Below are 19,249 nucleotides of genomic sequence, written 5' to 3'. Positions count from 1 at the left end.
TATATATATATATATATATATTAATATTTATTACTTAGTTATAAAATTTGTATTTCATTTATATCATTTGTCGAAATAACTCTTATTTATCATACTTATTTTTGTTTATATAATTAATATATAATATTATAGATGCACCCAAAATTATTCCATAACATTTTTTATTATTCTATTTTAAAAATTTTATTTTATTTTTAATTATACATCATGGGTTCCATTTGACCTAATGGTTGAGCCACTATCCCAGCCCCTAGATAGGAAAATGGTTTAATTTCACATCAATTTTAAATTGTACATAAGTCCATCATTAATAAAATTATGTCTATTTTATCATACTTGACTTTATTTATTTATGACATCATAGAATTATTTATTTAACCAAAATGGTTGAATTATTTATTCACCACCTACATGGAAAATATGGTTTCATTTCTAGGTTATTTTAAAAATATAAAATTTTCGAGATTTATTAGTGAAATTTAATTATTAGAAACAAAAGCAACATAAATATTGAATTCAATGAGAGAGATAATTAGATTTATTTATGTCTTAAATATGAAACTTAATGAGATGTAATTGAACATACTAAAAAAATTGAAATGTGTTTAATTTCTTTTGTATTTTGTATATTTCTAAATTTTTATTATTTATTTATGACATCATGGAATTATCCATTTGACTTGAACTATTTACCTACCACCTAGATGGAAATTGTGTGTTTCATTTCTAGGTTTATTTTTAAATATAAAATTTCATTTTATTAATATTATTGTGTATAGTAATGGAAATGGGTAAGGATCATATTCCTTGTCCCCAACCCTGATTTTGAAATAAATCCCCATCCCCAACCCCAATCATCTTTGGGATAAAAGTTGTCCTCCATTAATCCTCAATGGAGATAGGTTCCCCTTGTGGACCCGAATCCTCAAGATGTTTTAATTAACAGTATTTTCTTAAAAGATAAATTTACTTAAAATAAAGGAAAGTTTTAAAATATAAATAATATTTTAAATATATTTTAATTTATATAAATATAAATATAAATAATATCATATATATAATATATTTGCTATGAATAATATATATATATATATATATATATATATAAAAGCGGCCCGCGTGTTCCTTACTGCTCCCACCTTTCTCTTGTTCTCCTCTTCACTCTCGCCATCTTCCATTATTTCTCCTTCTCTCTTCACTTCTCTCTTTCTTGATTGTTGGTTCTCTACCCTATTATTCGTGTTCGCTCGGTGTGCAAGGATTCACAGGAAGGGTTATTCGTGCTCTCCTCTTCTTGCTCATAGACTCTTATACAGGTAAACATTCTTCTGCTGAAATTTATTTTTGATAAAATAATTTTGATGGGCATTGATTTGGGCAACGAACTTCTACAATGCCTTCATCACCTTGTTCAAATAGCTAAATTAAATCACGATGATTTGGGCCTGATTTCAGAGTTTCAAGAAGTGAAATTCCATATAAATTACTTTCTTCCTCTCTTTAGTCTTATTTCCCATTCTCTAGTACGGATTGGTGATGTCATATTCTTCCTAAAGATTTTTAGTACTGCAATAGGGATATTGTTATGCCTTTCTATTTTCTTAATTTGTGATCCATTAACTATAATCTGAATGTATTGGAGGTTAATGTTGGGCTTGACAAGCACATGCTCTTTATATGATGCATGGCTTCTGACATGTGCGCTTTCATTTTATTCTATGATTTCATCATGTTTTTGTGTTTGAACAAAGCAATGAAATTATAAACACCAAAAAATAAAATTAAAATTTTGCAGAGAACAACTTATAATTTAGAATATACAATTATATATGTTTTTTCTAAGCTCCTAAACAACTGAGTATTAATTGTTCACTCTTAGCACCTCCCTCATGTGATTTCTAAACTCACATGGCCCTTCTTGCTTATTGAATGCAAAAATGTATAAACTTCTGTAGTTGAATGCAAAACTGCATTGACTTTCAGATAGAGGCTTACTGGTTGAAAATATAGGTACTATACCAGTAGCCACTTTAACCAGCCCCTTGCCTATTTCTTAGCTTGACCGGTGGTGTAAAATTATACCTAAAAAACTTGATTCTTGGACCCCTAATGCAGATGTAGTTGGTGAGCAAGCTAGTGGTGCTAGATTCAATTGTAAAGAATTTAGATATTCATTTTGAAGGCAAGGAGCACTTTGGATCTATCCATGGCATGATCTTATGAAAATATAGCCTTTACATAGCTCAATTACATCATAATGATCATATTTCGTCTCCTTGAGAAATCCAAAGTTGTGAGGTTCATCATGAACCAACCACCATCAAGTCCAATGATTTCTTCATTGACTTGACCATTAGAGGATTGCATATTGCAGCATCTGTGTCCTCCTAGTTAAGTAACCATAAAACTTGATTTTGATAGGCACTCCCTTGAGAAACCATGACCTTTAAGGCACTAGAGAAATATATAGTAAATCAATTCAAAGCAACAAATTTTCCATATTGTGGATCCCCTTCAAGAAAGATCACTAAACAATATTAGAAAACAGAATTGGCCATTGGAAATCCAACTATAATTTCCTGAACCATATCAAAATTTCAATAAGGACTTTTTGAGCCTTCATCAAGCATCACTGACATAACCATTTGACCTATGCATTTGTCTAACGACTATTTACAATCAGTCTGTAAAGTCATGTTGTGGACATATAATTTCTTTTCTATAGGACCACAACCATGTATTGTTTGGACACATAAACTTCTGGTACTTTATAGACAACCTCTGACCTGTAGATCCAGCTTTTAATTTAGGCTGAAGTTCTTATGTGGTTTTTCCATAAAATAATTTCTTATTTGGTTTTCTTTATTTATTTCATAAAATAATATTGTATTCTGTTGGATTTCATGATTTTCAATTGACTTATGTACAGGCTATATTTGAGGTGGGTGTGGTCATCCAATTTTATGATACTGATGAGCACTTCCCTGCTTGGGGTTTTGGGGGGACAATTGATGGTTCAATCTCTCATTGTTTCAACCTGAACGGGAATGTTGGAGATTGTGAGGTGAGATTAATCATGCTTTCCTTCCTTGTGCCCATTTCTTTCATCACTACATCTGCTTGTTGCTAAGTTGTGAAAGTGGAGTACAGCTTCATTCACTGAAGCCCTACCTGATCCAATCAATTTCTATATCAACTGTTTGCATGGCTAGCAATTTTTTGTAAATTGGTTCTGCTAGTGTTTTTGGGTGCTTAATTGATCAGAAAATTGGAAAAGGATGTATGGAAAATGAACAGTACAAAATCATGAAGAAAATGATAAAGTTAGACCAATTAGTGTCCATCTAGTTGCCTTATCTACCCTGCCTCATGCAGGTTTCTTATGTGATTAACCAATACAAAATCAGCTCACATTGTGTTTATCCATACCGTTGTGTAAGACTGTTTCTTCTGGACCATGATCTAAAAAATGATTTTAATAAGAACCCTAGGCCTGGTATTGGCTATTAACTTTGTTATCTTTTTATATTAAGAAAGAAAAAGGCATTATGTGTTATCTGGAATCTTCTTTGGGAGGACTCATTGGGTTATGGTTTTATGTGGTCTTCTTAAAATTTGAAGGTATAAGGCAAAGAAGTAGGATTTTTTATTATGAGGCAAATGCATTGAGGTGTGAGGCTTAACCCTCATGAGATTTCATTATTTCAAGAAAAAGTGTGAACCAAAATGAGAAAAGTGTAGAGCTATGCATATAAAAAAAAGAATCAGTTTTTATCTAATGAATATTCTAATCCATGTGGAAAGTAGTTTTAGAGAATTGCAGAAATCTCCTCAAGGTTGTGTATTTATTTTTTATTTATTTTAATGTTTATAAGATTTATTGATATTAGAGTGTCGTGGGTTATTTATTTTTATTAATTTTAGGGAATTGCAGAAATCTCAGTATTTAAGGCTAAAACATGCATTCAAGTTCAGATCAAGGGCATTGATCCATGATGTGGCTCGTGCATGCTAGTCTATTCCAATCTGTTCATTGGCCTTAACTATCTATTTTTAAGTTGTTTATTATCCATTTATCAGTTTTTTTTTATGATTAGCTTGGCTTTGTATATCATGGTCTTTCCCATCTGTTGGATTCTTATTTATTGTTGGCTTTTCTTGTCTCGATCAGCTTTGCTTTATTAGTTAAGGCGTGTAAGGTCTATAAGTGTCTGGTCATCAGTTGAGGATCAAGAGGATGTAATTGCCTTATTGTCCATGGGCCCACACAATCAATGAAAATTAGATTGGCATCGAAAGATATTAATGGATGAGAAGTAGTGAAGACTACTTTATTATTACTGTTATATCCGTTATTACCTTTTTATTATTTGATGTTTTATATTCTTATCTAGAAAGTCATGACCATTTTGGTCATTTTCTGCCACGTACAGCTCGCTGTATAAGTGAAATAGAAGAAAACATGGCAGCTAATAATGACAATGTAGTAGCAACAGAGAAGCTTCTAGTGTCTTCCTTTTTCTAAATTCATGCTTTATTGATTTGATTAGATGGTTTAGATTCAACAAAATGATAAGAGATCTGCTAATTACAAAGTTCTACACCAAATCAGATAGTTGTGACTAATAAAACACTCCATAATGTGTCTTCCTTATCAGCATTGATGCCAACACTAATAAAACACTGAACAAAGGCAATCACTCCATAACGTGTCTTAGCATCCAAACAATTGAACAATCCAAGCAGATATGTTGTTGTGACAACTTCAAATAATCTTTGTTTGATGTCTCCAATTCTGTGAGAACTTCAAAAGACTAAAAGAGTTGGGGACATGAGTGTCCTCCTCCTACTGATATCTATCTTTGGTGCATTAATTCTCTCACTATTTATTGCATTTTTTCCTTTTGCATTTCTTCATCAACTTTTCCTTTTTAATGTGAAATTTATTCTTTTACTTGGTTCACTATGGCTTCATAGAGTTATGCATGTTTGATATTTGAAAGTACTGCCAATTTCTAATGGTCCTGGGTATCTAGGTTGTACTCAAAATTGAATTTCAACTTGCCTTCTTCTAGAGGTGACCATTACTATGGCTCTCTTCTAATGGAGTAACTTCGCAACTATCATCCATCCTCCTAGGATTGTGTCCATAATCATTCTTTTGAATTCCATAGTATCCAAAAGGTGCTATTTTTATCTGTTGATAATCCATGTCCTCTATGTTTAAACATGTCTAGTTTCACCTTCTTAAGTATGAGAAGTGAATTAATAATCATCTTGATACAACTCCCTTATTAATTGAAAATCCCTATCTGATTGCCATTTTGACTATTCTTAAAAATGAAAGGGTCATTATACTCTTGGAAAAAGTAGCATGGTAGTCAGCTTCACCCTTTATCATCTCACTATTTGTTTCAAGGTTAGCAATTGGAATGAGCTCAGTGTCTCTTGCAATTTGTTTAGTTTGCTTAGTTTGGACCTTTCATGTTCAGATGATGATTCCCACTAGATGATTTGTTAGGTCTGCAACCAATTAGTAATCATGCAAATCAACTTAGTGCAATGCTTCGGTCACTTGCAATAATATTAATGGCAGGGGTTGTCGTTGGTATAGGCAATATAGCCTTGGAAAACAACTATGTTTCATAATATTGAGCGATTTATGATTTTTCTTTCATTTTTTACTTTAAGATTTCTTTTTCCCTTCATTCAAAATAATTTGATATGTGTAGCACATTTTACCCATGATAATTTGCAGTTCTACAATTCCTAGTTAGGGTAATACTTATTTAGCGAAGGCATCAGCTAAGGCAAGGTGGTACTTGAACTCCCATGATATGTGTATCACATACTCCTATGAACTCCTTGTTTAATTATGGCATCAGCTAAGGTAGGGTAGTACTTGAACTCAGCAATGCCAGCTTAGAGGGGAGAAGGTGTATGGGAAGGACTATTATATACAATCTAGAGTTCAGAGTTTATTTTTTATGTAAGTACACACTTGCATATAATATACTATAGTTAATAAAGTTATTAGTTAAAAAATAAGGTTATATTAACTTCAATGGCTTCATTGCAATACCATGAAACTCTAAAACCTCTAAAATAAGGTTATATTAACTTCAATGGCTTTATAGTTATTAGACCTAACTATAAAAACAGTTTATGCAGGACTCGAAAAATAAAGGCTAAAACCTCCATGCTAATATCATGAAACTCTAAACAATTAAATCAAGAAGTTATTAATTTAAACACCCCTACACATCTACAATTTGCTTATCTTTATGTCGTTTTTTACATTAACTTCAATGGCTTCATTGCAATACTTGGGCTATCTTTTGTGTGCATGTTGTCCAAAGCTTTCGTATAGATATAATATTCCCTATTTTTGAGCTAAAATTTTGGCTTCAATTGATGCTGGAAAGGTCATAAGGTTATAATATCTTTTCATATATTTAATCCTGTTCTTGAAAAATATGCAAAAAACTACAAAGAGATATGTCTGGAACTTTAGAGTCTTGCCTTATGCTTTCTAGCCTCTTAGTCTTAGTATGTTGAACTAGTTTTCCATGGATTCTTTCATGGATGAATAATGTTTTGAATACAATTTATAAAAAAAATGTTGGATGCATCCTAGATTCTTGAATTCCTTGGACCAAATTTTTTTTCCTTTATTACTTTTTACTTTATTATGCTTTATGAGTTCTGTCATTTCTAGAATTCCAGGTGATGCATAATGTTCTTGGAAGTGGATGACATCTTGTTAGAAAACAAGAAGTTTGGAAGTGTAAAATAGAAGAAGGATATATGTAACTATTTCCTTTCTTGGAAATGCACTTGGATCTCATATTGCCTAGGTTAAATCAATGGTAAGTGTATAATGCATATAAAGCTCTTACACAATTTAATTTATATAGCTAACTATTGATATCAATCCTTATGTATTAATTTTTGTTGAACTTGACAAACAAGCTTACGATCCAAAGGGAAGGCCTTGAGTATGATGTACATGCATATAAGCAATTGTTCAGATACGATGAGGATAATTTTGTTAATTCTCTTTTTTTTTTTTTGTGATGAAAAAAATTATTAAATGTGTATATTGAATAAAGACTACTATGGATATTTTGTGTAAATGTGTATAGGTTTTATTTGTAAAAACCACCTTTATCATACAGGAACAGGTGAAATTAATTTTTTTTTTGTAATGGCATTTATTCAAAATTTAAATGAGAAATAAAAGTCTAGCAACGGTTTGAGTTGCTAAAAGTGCCATACTGCTGCAATTTTATGAACGGTTTATATTTTGTAACAACTATTCTATGACATTGGTTTTTGACCATAACCGTTGCTATAAGAATTTTATAGGAACCATTAATGTAAAAATTGTGGCAATACAAAATAATGGCTAATACTTTTAGCGATGGTTTTACCTAAAACCGTTGTTATTTCTACTTATTCATTAATACCCCATATTCTATAGCCATGGCTAAAATCGTTGTTATAACAATTTGTAGCAACAATATAAAATAAATCTGTTGCAATAAAAAATTAATTAGAAACGGTTAAAACTGTGGCTATACGTATATTTGTAGATAGTGTACAATATCTATGGCTATAAGTTTTAGTCACGCCAATATCTGCCACCAACAAAAGCCAAGGCTAAACTGTTGCTATAGCCTTTAGCAACGGTTTTTTGTATCTTTTTGTGACAGTTGATGGGCCCATCAGGTTGGGGAGGTTGGGAACCAAACGAGGATGGGGAAAATTGTAATCTCTAATCGTGTATGGATTTATTAGTGAACTTTAATGATGAAAAACAAAAATAACTTAAATGTTGAATTCAATGAGAGAGAATGAGATTTATTTAATACCTTAAATATGAGACTTAATGAGAGGTAATTGAATGCACTAAATAGTATTATTTTAATTACATTTTTTGCCCTCTCAATGAAGATGAACCAAATTCAAGAAAAGGGGCATTTTAATCAAGAAAATTCCAAAAAACCCAATACCTCATTCATACTTGTATAATAATAGTATAGATGTCCCCCCTTCATCAGGAATATAGTTTGGGGTTATAAAAAAAACACAACTTTCCTATACTATTTGGGAAGTTGGTTCTATTACTATAATAATGATATATATATATATATTTTTTGTTACAATAGAATAACGATATTGAATCAGCTATTCAAGCCCTTTTCTCCTTCATGTCTCTTAAGGAAGATAATTTGATTATACATCTCAACTATTCCACACGTTGCTAGCTTCTCCTAAGATAACAAAAATTAATTTTTTGTAATTTGGAAATTAATTTTAGTAAATTACTGGTAGATTTCATAATTAATTTTGATAATTAGGTATTTTGTTTTGGTAACTTTGGTAATTTATAATATTTAGAAAAATACTGAAAATTAATTTCAGTAAATTCATTTTACTTAATTGTGGTAAATTAATAATTTACCAAAAGTACTATTTAATTTTCATAATTATAAAACAATAATTTTATTAATTCTATAAATTTTATAAATTCATTTGGAGATAATTAATTTATGTAAATTATTTGTGGTAAATTTCATCTTGAATTTCGATAACTTAATTTTGCTAATTTTGTTAAATGCTGGTATATTCCCCAAAAATAATTTCACTAAATTAATTTAGATTTCTTCTGGTAAATTAATTATTAACCAAAAATTATTATTGTTTCTAATTTTTGTAAATTTGGTCAATTATTAATTTACAAAAGTAAAGTAACTTTTCTAATTTTGGTGATTTTTGTACTTTAGTTTTTGTAATTAATTTTATTGTATGGGATATTAAATTTGTGATACATTTTGTTATATTAAATTTGGTAATTTCATATATTTATTACCTAAAAATTTTAACTTTTAGTAAATAAATTTTGGTAATGTCCATGATTTATAGTAGTTTGATTATTGTAATTTTGGTTCTTTGGAAAATTAATTATAGTAATTTAGGTAAATAAGTTTTAAATGTTTTGTATATTTCCAAAACTAATTTCACTAAATTATTTGCTTATTTATTTTGGTAAATTACGAATTAACCAAAGATTATTATTTCTTGTAATTTATGAATAACTAATTTTGGGAAATTATTAAAATTTATTAATTTTGGTTAATTATTTATTTCCAAAAGTAAATTAATTTTGATAGTTTTGTTCATTTTGGCATATTGTGTGTAGGTTGAAGCTTGTGGTTCGTTAGTAAGAGAGGAGCACCCATATGTCATGCTTATCCGTATTGAATTCTTTCTAATGGGTTTTGGATACCATAGGTAACTCCCTCCTGCATCATTGCCAAATCAAGGCTCAAATCCTGTCAGACCCTCCAGCCATTCATGCAAAACTCCAGAGCTTCTATCTCCAGATAGCCTGGGAATCAAACTGGAGCCTATTAAGACTTGTGTAACAATTGAAGGTTGATGTAGAAAGGAGGTTGTTTTTGATCACATGTATTAGTATAGGTACAGAGAAAAAACTGTACATATACTCTCCTTCATATTGGGGAAAAAACCCATTTAGGAGGGCATTTTTTTATTTGTGTTATTGTATTGGGAGAGGGGAGATGTCTTGGAGGTATTCGTGCCATGTGTAAATAGAGGGGAAAAAGGAATGAAAAATATATCACAGTCCAAAGGAGATTGGACGGGTTCAACAAAATTTAAAAGTTTTTGGAATCTAGACGGCCGTTAAAGTCTGGACTGGACTCCATTAGTTGAAATGCATCTAATGTCTTCTTATTGGTGCATGTAGAGAGTTTTCTGCATTCTAGCTAGATGCAGACGATGTGAGTACTAAAACCATGAACGTCCATGTGAAAACTCAAAGTCTATAATATGAGTTATAATCCTATGATAAGGTTGGCCAGTAGTATTTTGTTTTTTCCTAAAAACATCCAAACAAATATGACTTTTGAGTTGTGTGGTGGACTGATTAAGTTGACACCCACGTGATATGTCTACGGCTTTAGTAGGGCTCCAAGTTTTCGTCAAAAGGCTACATGTGACTTTGAGCATGGCTAGACGATCAAAATAAGTGAGACCCATGTGGCAAACTATAATCCAAGGGGCACATCTCATAATGAAGACTCTTAATCAAAATCACTTTTTCTATCTTGGCTTGTAAGCTGTAATGTCTATATACAGACAGAGAGTTCCGTGTCTTATATAAACATCTCACGTTTCCCTGAAATCATCTATTTGGCATAAAAATTTAAAAAGAAAAATTGTGATTAATTTTTAGGCCCATGGAATGATGTATATGAATACGTTAGATTCTTTGTGACTTCTCAATGCCAGAGCATGTTCATCGACATATCACGGGTTCCAGCTCAGCTCCCAGCCGATCTGAAATTACGGGTTTTCTACACATTTATTATTACGTTAAGTTTCGGAACAGTTATATATAATATAATTACTAGTGGGTGCACTGTTTTAACACATATAGTTTGGATGGTTTTAACTTTCAACCAATCAAAATTTATTCATCAATTTTGAAAATTTGCAGATATTATATCTTTTTCATATCATAATCAAAATAACTCTAACAGATAATGTGAAGCCGGTCATTATTATTAATTTTCTGGTTTTTAAGTTAATTAGTTTTTACTTGAGCAAATTGAGCATTTAAATTGAACAATCGGTCCTTTAGGCTCAGTTTGGAAAGTCTACAAATGCAAATATATATAAGATAAATACATATAGAATAATATAAAATATAAAATTTTACACTCTAGCATTTAGATTCCTTCCAAACCCAGTCTTAGAGTTAGACCCACGACCTGATAAAGACCAAAGCGGTTTTACATCCCATGTCCGAGTGTGACAACATTGGCATCAACTTGCTAGTAGGGCTGTTCACGGGTCGGGTTAGGTCGGTTTACTGCTGTTTTTCCAACCGACTCGACTTGGTCAGGTTACCTGACATAGAAATCGAAACCGACCCAATGTTAAGCAAAACTGACCTGGTCGGTTTGAGTCGGGTTGGGTCGGTTTCGGTTCTAACGTCATCCCTGTGATAAAATCTTGCTAATTTTAAAAACAGTTATAAATTGAACATCATTTCAGCAATCTCCTATGATCAAATTTAAATGAAAAGTTAATCACAAAAGTTGTTCATTAATCACTATTCACTAATCCAAAGTTTCTTGCAACCATTCAAAAATTAAGTGGCCTAATGGGCTTTGGAACTTCATGTTTGAACTAGAAACTAAGTCGGTTCAGTTCGGATCGGATTCGATTTTCTTGTGTGAAAACTGAAATTGACCCAAATCATCGGTTTAAGAATTTGCACAACCCGAAACCGACTCGTGCTGATAAAAACCCAATCGATGCGGATTGGATTTGTTCGGATTGATCGGTTTGGATGGGTTGGGCCTTCTTATGAACAGCCCTACTTGCTAGCTTGAATCTACGTACCAAACAATTTCTGGTGCAGTTTCATTTATCAAATCAAGAACGTCGGTAGATTGATGATGATCGCAGGTTTGGCATCAAAACCAGTATTCTGTTCTCATTTTTGCATACCACCCGGTTGACTCGGTTGACATATATACAAGACAGAAAATGGGTTCTGTGCAAGCACATGCGAGCCGACCCAAACAGAGTTGGGATCGGATAGAGACCTATGACAGAGTCTAAACACTTGCTTAATTGTGATTGGGACCATTTAATCCCTAGAGCTACCTCCTGCTTCACCAACTTGGAATCGTTTTCCATCTGTCGGCAGCTCCAGGAGACTAACAATCCTTTGTTGTTTATCGGCCTCCAAAGGGAGTTCACATCGACACCCCACGTATTATTTCCCAAATGTATGGGAGTATTTCTCAAATTATAAATATGAGAGATGTTTCTAATGTATGCTGAGATGTGTATATAGAGCATTTATAGGGGTGCAGATGTAATAGGTAAATTAGGTAAGTACAATAAGAGAGCACGTAATAGCTGTATGACATATGTTCCGATTAATACAACTTAAATGTGTTGAGAGTTGGGACTCATTTATCTTTTCATTTTTCATTTTTTTTTTTATTTTAAATTATTTTGACAAAAATAATAAAATAATAGATAATTTCTGTTTTACGGAATACATCCGGACCTCACTTATAGGGCACGTTGTGTGGGATGCAGATGTAATCTTAGTCCAAAGGTCGGACCCAGGGCAGATGGAGGTAGACCTATTACTGAACTGATAATAATTAAAGAAATTACATAAACCAGGACCCATGAGGTCAAGAATCAAACCCTTATTAGTAGGGTTATTGGGCCTAATGTGATTAGACTTGACAAGACCCATTGTGAATACATTAATTTGATAATACTGTATAAGATACTCTTTGTTTTTTTTTTGATCATTTAATAGAACACACCTTATAGTTTCATGGATTTATTTGAATATATCTTATACTATTCATTTTATTAAAACAATCCTTATAGTTTACAACCTATTTATTTAATCTATTTTTTTTGTTTTGTCATCTAAAAATAATAACAATATTAGGGGTGGCAAATGAATGGGTTGAGTACCAACCCACCCATATTCACCCACTAACCCATTTTGACCTTGACTCACCCTCATCCATCCATTTGACTCTCTAATTGACATTGACACCCTAACCAACCCTTTTGATCCTCTATATCAATTATTCAAATTAGACCCTTTTTTCACCTTTGCTCTATTCTAATTGCATAAAAGCATACAACTATATATTTAAACTACAAAATCCAAAAAATATAAAAAAAATCATTTTCTTAAATTCAAAATAGATGCATAAAACACAAAAAATGGCAAAAATATATATTTCCCTTAAAACATTAGGAAATGTAGAAAAAAATTGACTCAGAAAATAATAAAAAAATTAAATTAAACTTAAAAAGAGAAATTGTAAAAAACATAGAAAATTAAGGAAAATACAAATAAAAATGCATCAAAGTATAAAAATTGTAGGAAATGCAAAAAATATACAAAAAATTTGCAGGAAAATGCCAAAAATTGTAGAAAATGCATAAGTTGATAGAAATTACTGAAAACATATGAATGATAAAAATTCAGAAAATATATTTTTCAGACAAAAAATTAAAATTTACAGAATAATAAATAAAACAATAAAAATTCAAAATTTTATATATTTCAACTAAAAACAATAATCACAGGAAAAAGATACAAAAAATAATAACAAAAACTTTTCAGAAATTATATACCTCAGGTAAATATCGAAAAAATAACCATATACGTAAACTGATAAAAATTTTCAAAAAATATATGTTTTGGCGAAATATTGGAATTAGAATAAAAAACTGCAGAAAATAATCACAAAAAAAAAGACAAAATAATAATCATATGATCTTCATTATACATTTCAACTAAAAATTATTTATCAAAAAACTAAAAAAAATAATTGCATAAAATATACAAGAAATTATAAAAAATCTCAAAAAATTTGGCTACAACAATGCTTCATCCTGGATCAGATGGTCTCGTCTCACTCGATAGTGTCATCTACCACTGATTGCTCACCCTTATTTCTCCTCATTCATTCAATCCTTGGCATCGTCTCTATGTTCAAACATCGGCACTATAACAGCGTTTTGAAACCTTTGGGAGAAGCTCCGTAATAGCATTCTGAAACCTTGGGGAGATGCTCTATAACAGTGTCCCACCCGCATCATATCTCATCTGGTCAATCTCTAGCATCAAGGTCACACCAGTGTCGTTGATTGAAAGCTTGGGGATAGGCTCTGTAATAGCGTTCTGAAACCTCCATCTATAACTTATATGAGACCATTGCTGGTGGCAGCGAGAACGATGACAACGAGAATGGTGGCATTGACTTAAGAGAGCCCTAAACGGTGGCAGCTGGAACAGCAACAACGAGCATCATTGGTCGTTTTGAAGCTTGCCTTAGCGATTTCAACAACCCTAGACAGAAGAGAACAAGCCCCAACTGAAACAAAAGAGAAGAAGAAAGTCAGAAACCCTCAACCCAACCCCACCTTGACCCTAATGGGTCGAGTGGCCCATCTTGACCTGCCATTAGAATGGGTGGGTCAAGTGGGTTGGTGTCAAAATTGCTAGCCCTAAACATGGTCACCTAAACTGAGTAAAAAATGATCAAGGGCATGGACCCATGGTTGTTTATTCTAAAAGTATTCCTGACATTTTTTCCTATAAAAAACAAAATTGACCAAATAGAGAAAAATAGAGTGGTTGCTCATGTCTTATTAGAGCAAAAATGTCATTTTCGTTTTTATTTTCTTTTGATTAAATTTATTTGAATAGATTTTAGGGTCAAAGCTGTTACTTTCCACTTCCATCTAATGGAATGCCAATAAATAATAAATAGATTGTGAACTTTAGGGAATGTTAATACAAACTATAAGGTAGGTTTCAATAAATCCATGAAACTATAGGAGGTGTTTTAGTAAATGACCAATTTTCTAAATAAGGTATACAATAGAGTTTAACTACATACGCAAATAAGATTTCAAACATCACATTAAAGATATGGGTGTCACATGGTATACTTACTTTCCTTAGTTTATATTTCATAAAATGTATTTTTAGGTTTCACAATAACATATGTAAGATTTGTTTAGATTTCCTTATCATTTCTTTGTTTCCCTACTTTTTTCTTTTAAACCAAATACAATCATAAGTTAATTTCTTTCCCTTCTTTTTCCTATCTTATACGGGCTTCCCTACCTTTCCTTTCAAACCAAATACCAACAAATTAAATAATTGTAAACATGTGAATTTGTAAGCCAAATAAGTGGACTTAATTTACATGGTAGCCTTCACAAATTAATATGGGCCTCCATGGACCCAAGGCCCAAGTCTATATAAATATGACTTAGTGGACTAAGTATCCAAGTGTATCAAGTCCAATTGGGCCCATGTCCTATTGTAATAAAGTAGTCCAATTAGCAAGACCAATAACTCCTACATAATGGTGCATATTTGGGAGTTAATCCTAACCCAACATCTACTCACATGGGATTGGTTAGCAAAGTGGACTGAGGTGGCAGTCTTAATCCTTGGCTATAAATAGCCTTGTCTAGGAAGAAAGATGTTCATTTTCTTTTCACATACTTGCATTGCAAGAAGCTCTCACACACCAATATTGAGGATTATAAGCAACTACAAGCTCTTGCAAGCACCAACAACTTCAAGATCAAGAGAGAAGAAAAAAGGGAAAAGATTCTTAATTCTCTACAACACACATGGATTCAAACTCTCCAAAGAAGATCAAGGCACTACAAAAGGGCCCTCCTTAGAGAAGCATCCTTTACAGTCAATTAAGCGTGAAGTCCAGAGTGAAGAAATCTACATCAAATCTCTTAAAGCACCAAAATCAAGAAAATCTACATCAACACTTCAAGAAGTACGAAAGACAAAGAGAATTCATTCCCTTGTATTTTCCTTTATTACAAATTTATTTTTGTAATTTTTCTACATATTTTGTGTAAATCCATACATAGATGAGGATTTACAACTTTAGCCTTATTTGTTTTTGGGAAATAGGAGGGTGGGGGGTGGGGGGGGGGGGAAGTTGCTCAACAGGAAAGTGATTCTCATTGACCAAATTTATGGTGTTCGTTTTCATAAACTCTAGGCCCCATGGTAAAGTTAGTTTTCTTGGATATTAATTCCCTAGGTAAATGATAGCATTTCAAAGTGGGTAAGTAATTTTCTCACTTAGGGAGAAAGTTTACAAAACATAATGGGACAAGTCTGCCCATTCTAATATTGTCTTTTATAGGTAAAAAAATCATTATTGAACTTACTTGAAAATCAAAAGAACATGGGTAAGTGAATTTTCTCGGGTAAGTGTATTTAAGGAAACATTTACCTTGGTAAGTGTACTTACCTGAGTGGGTGACATTTTGAAAAGTAAACAAGCCCTACATGTCATAACTGAATGCAAAGTGAGTGATTGGAATGTTGTGGGGCATATAAATTTAGTGCATATCTGTAGAGGTTTCTTTCAAGGGGTTATTATCATAAACACATTTTTAATGATTGGAAGGGATTGTGTTGTGACAAGTTAAAATTTGAAAGTGAAAAAGAAAAACAATTTTTTAAGCACTAACAATCTGCTGCTTGTCACACTATGTGAAACTCTACATAAACAATCATGAGTGAACATATCATTGTTTCATACATATAGGACCGATACTCAATTGTACAGAACAATAGCATATCCACGCTCATGATCAAGGTTCAAAATTTTGCTATGTATCGGCCCGTATCAGTTGATATGTATCGTATTTTTAAGGGGTCGACACGGGAAACGATACAAAATCCTTTGTATCGTCTCTTTTCATTGTGCCGACCCCGCATCAGGGGCATATCGGGGTGTACCAGTGGTGTATCAAGAGTGTATTGGGGGTGTATCGATGTGTATCAACGGATATAATATGACTTTTTGGTAACTAAAAACAAATTAAAAACTTTCAAGAAAAAAGGCTTCTAACTCTCTCTAAAAGCCTTATTTCTCTCCCAAACTCACCAAATCATCCTTACACATTCTTTGGTTGTAAGATCTTAAAAAGAACCAAAAAAAAAAACCTCCAAAACTCTAGATTTTTAAGCTTTTTCAACTTTTTTCAAAAATTGCAAAAATAGGTTTTTTTTTTTCAACTTATTTGATAATACATTGCAATATTTTGTATTTGTTTTTTGTTTTGATGCTTGGAAATGCTTGTATATAGATTGATATACTCTCATTGTGTTGATAATGCTATATGTTTTTTGTGCTTTAAATAGATCTATTTAATTTTTTAATGAAAATTCTGAAAAATATAAAATAACAAAAAAAGGAAAATTTTGTATCTTTGGTATAATCTACCCATAAAGACTAATTGTGTCATAAATCTATCGGTGATCAACCATCTATTTAAATTTCTATAAAATATTCATTTTTTGTAATTTTAGAATAAAAAATATTTATTATTTATTTATTTTTGTAAAAATAAAGAATATTTATTTCTTGAAACTTTTTGTAATTTTAGAATAAAAACATTTATCTTTTCTAGTTTTTTAATTCATTGATCTATTGAAAATTCTTGTGAAATATTTATTTTTTATTTTTTTAATTATTAGAATACAAAATATTTATCTTTTTCTAATTTTTGGTGTAATCTAACCATAATATTTACCATGGTTTAAATCTATGGATGATTTATCATCCATAGAGTTATATTTTGTTACATTTTTTTAATTTTTGTTATAATTTTTTAATAAAAAATAAAGTAATTATTTGAATAAGAAATAAATAATTGTTTAAAAAGCTATAGAAAATGTTTCCTTAAATAATTATTAGGCTTATATTTTGTAGTTATAACCTTAATAGAGAATACCCTTATGTTCCCATATGTTGATTATGATATTTTTTTCATAAAAATCACTAAATGATGTGATTTTCATGTATAAATAGATCATTTAGGCCTTATATTTAATGTTATTGATGTGTTTTTATGATTTATTGGATTATCTATAGTATTTCCATGCATATCTTAATTTTTCATTCGTATCTATATGTATCCAAGGTGTATCCCAATATGTCTCTTAAATTTGTCTTTCCGATACACTTGCATTTCTGATACTTTAAACCTTGCTCATGATTGGTTTTGTAGCATTTCACACAATGTGGCAAGCAGCATATTTGCACTCTTTTTTGAATAATTATACTCTAATTTCAACAATTACTTTTTCAATAACCATAACACTTTGATAGTTAGTAAGTGCATGTATGTACCAAACAGTTTGCATTTCTGATCATGTTCAAATGCAACAATAAAATATTAATAATAAAAAGAGAAAACAATGTCAAACCCCATTGTTTGGTTCATGAATATATAGGTTTATGATAGCGAAGACTCAATAGTTGATATAGTCACTCCCCCCAAATATTGGAGGTGTGATATCTTTTTTTAAACAATAAACGAAAAACTTTATTAATGATCATAAAATAGGGAGGCATAAAAACTAACCCTCAAAATTGTACAAGGAGCAAAATTCTATATAAACAAACATGTATCCAAGAACAATAATAGGGGTGATAACTTTTGTTTATTCTTGACAATCATCGAACTATTTATGAATGAATTGTCTCTTTGACCTCTTTGGACTTCAGATTCTTTTTCTTTTTATTGTTCCATACTATCACCTATTCTTGATTTGAATCATTGTTCTTCTTAGGCCCCATTCACTTTTCGGTAAATTATTTATCTGAGTAAATGCAATTATCTAGGTAAGATTTTCCTGGGAAACACTTACCCAGGTAAGTGCATTTACCCATGTTCTTTTATTTCTCAGGTAAATATGACAATGACCATTTTAGCCATAGAAATTCATTATTAAAAGGGGTATTTTTATCCCATTCAAGTTTTGGAAACTTTCCCCCTATGTGAGAAAGTTATTTACCCACCTAGGAGATGTGTATCACTTTCTAGGGTAAGTGATACCCAAGAAAATAAACTTTACCTATTCCCTACATAAAGCTGAAAAAAGAACATGGGATTCTTGGTCAATGGGAACCAAAATCCCATTGACCAACTTTCCCCCCTCTCCAAATCCAAAAAAAGAGCACCCCCTTAGATGTACCACTATTAATCGGATTCTCACTATTGTAATTGACTTTCTTCGTGGAAAAGGTGTTGTCTCACTTTAAGAACACTCTGTTAGATACTTGTATGCCCTTAGCTCCAATCATAATGATGTACATTATAGCATTTATTGTAAATGAATAAAGTACATATTTGATTCATGTTCTTGTAGTGTGTTTCTGTGTGATACCCTTAAACTGGACACTTATGAGACTCGTGTCAGTTTAGAATGTTCATAGCCATTGGATAAGTCCGGGGAGATTTATCCTGCTAAGGCTGACATTGGTGTGCCGCCAAGTGTTGGAGTTGCCTGTCTCAGCTGCCAGGGTGAGACCCGAAGCACATGTAGTGTAGGTTTACTTGAAACCCTGAACCGGACCAGATTTACAGTATTGCCCTGGACCTTGAAGATTAGTGGGCAAAACTGAAAAATTACACCTGACCCCTAGACTCGATTATGATACTACACTAGGTTTCGAATTGGGCTGTCTTTGATATGCCAATCAGTGAGGTCCTTAGTGGGGTCAAAACCTGGGTATGTTGGGACAGTCTGAGAATTCATCTAAGTGGGTGATCATAGTGATAGGATCAGCACCTTTGTCGGACAAAGGTAATGATCGGG

The 19,249-nt window shown here is 31.7% G+C and overlaps 1 long non-coding RNA gene across 1 annotated transcript; it reads left to right on the top strand.

Moving 5' to 3' along the window:
- The first annotated feature begins 1,106 nt into the window (after positions 1-1,106).
- On the top strand, positions 1,107-7,004 carry LOC148874459 (uncharacterized). Its single transcript, XR_016101091.1, has 3 exons — positions 1,107-1,316; positions 2,930-3,064; positions 6,719-7,004. It is a non-coding gene; the product is annotated as an uncharacterized LOC148874459 (long non-coding RNA).
- The last annotated feature ends 12,245 nt before the right edge of the window (positions 7,005-19,249 follow it).

Source organism: Nelumbo lutea, chromosome 1 (assembly GCF_056320005.1).
Source record: "Nelumbo lutea isolate HS-2025 chromosome 1, American lotus-T2T, whole genome shotgun sequence".
In the NCBI taxonomy this organism is placed as follows: Eukaryota; Viridiplantae; Streptophyta; class Magnoliopsida; order Proteales; family Nelumbonaceae; genus Nelumbo; species Nelumbo lutea.
The sequence above is the reverse complement of the archived record's forward strand: the minus strand, read 5'-3'. Positions and strand labels throughout refer to the sequence as shown.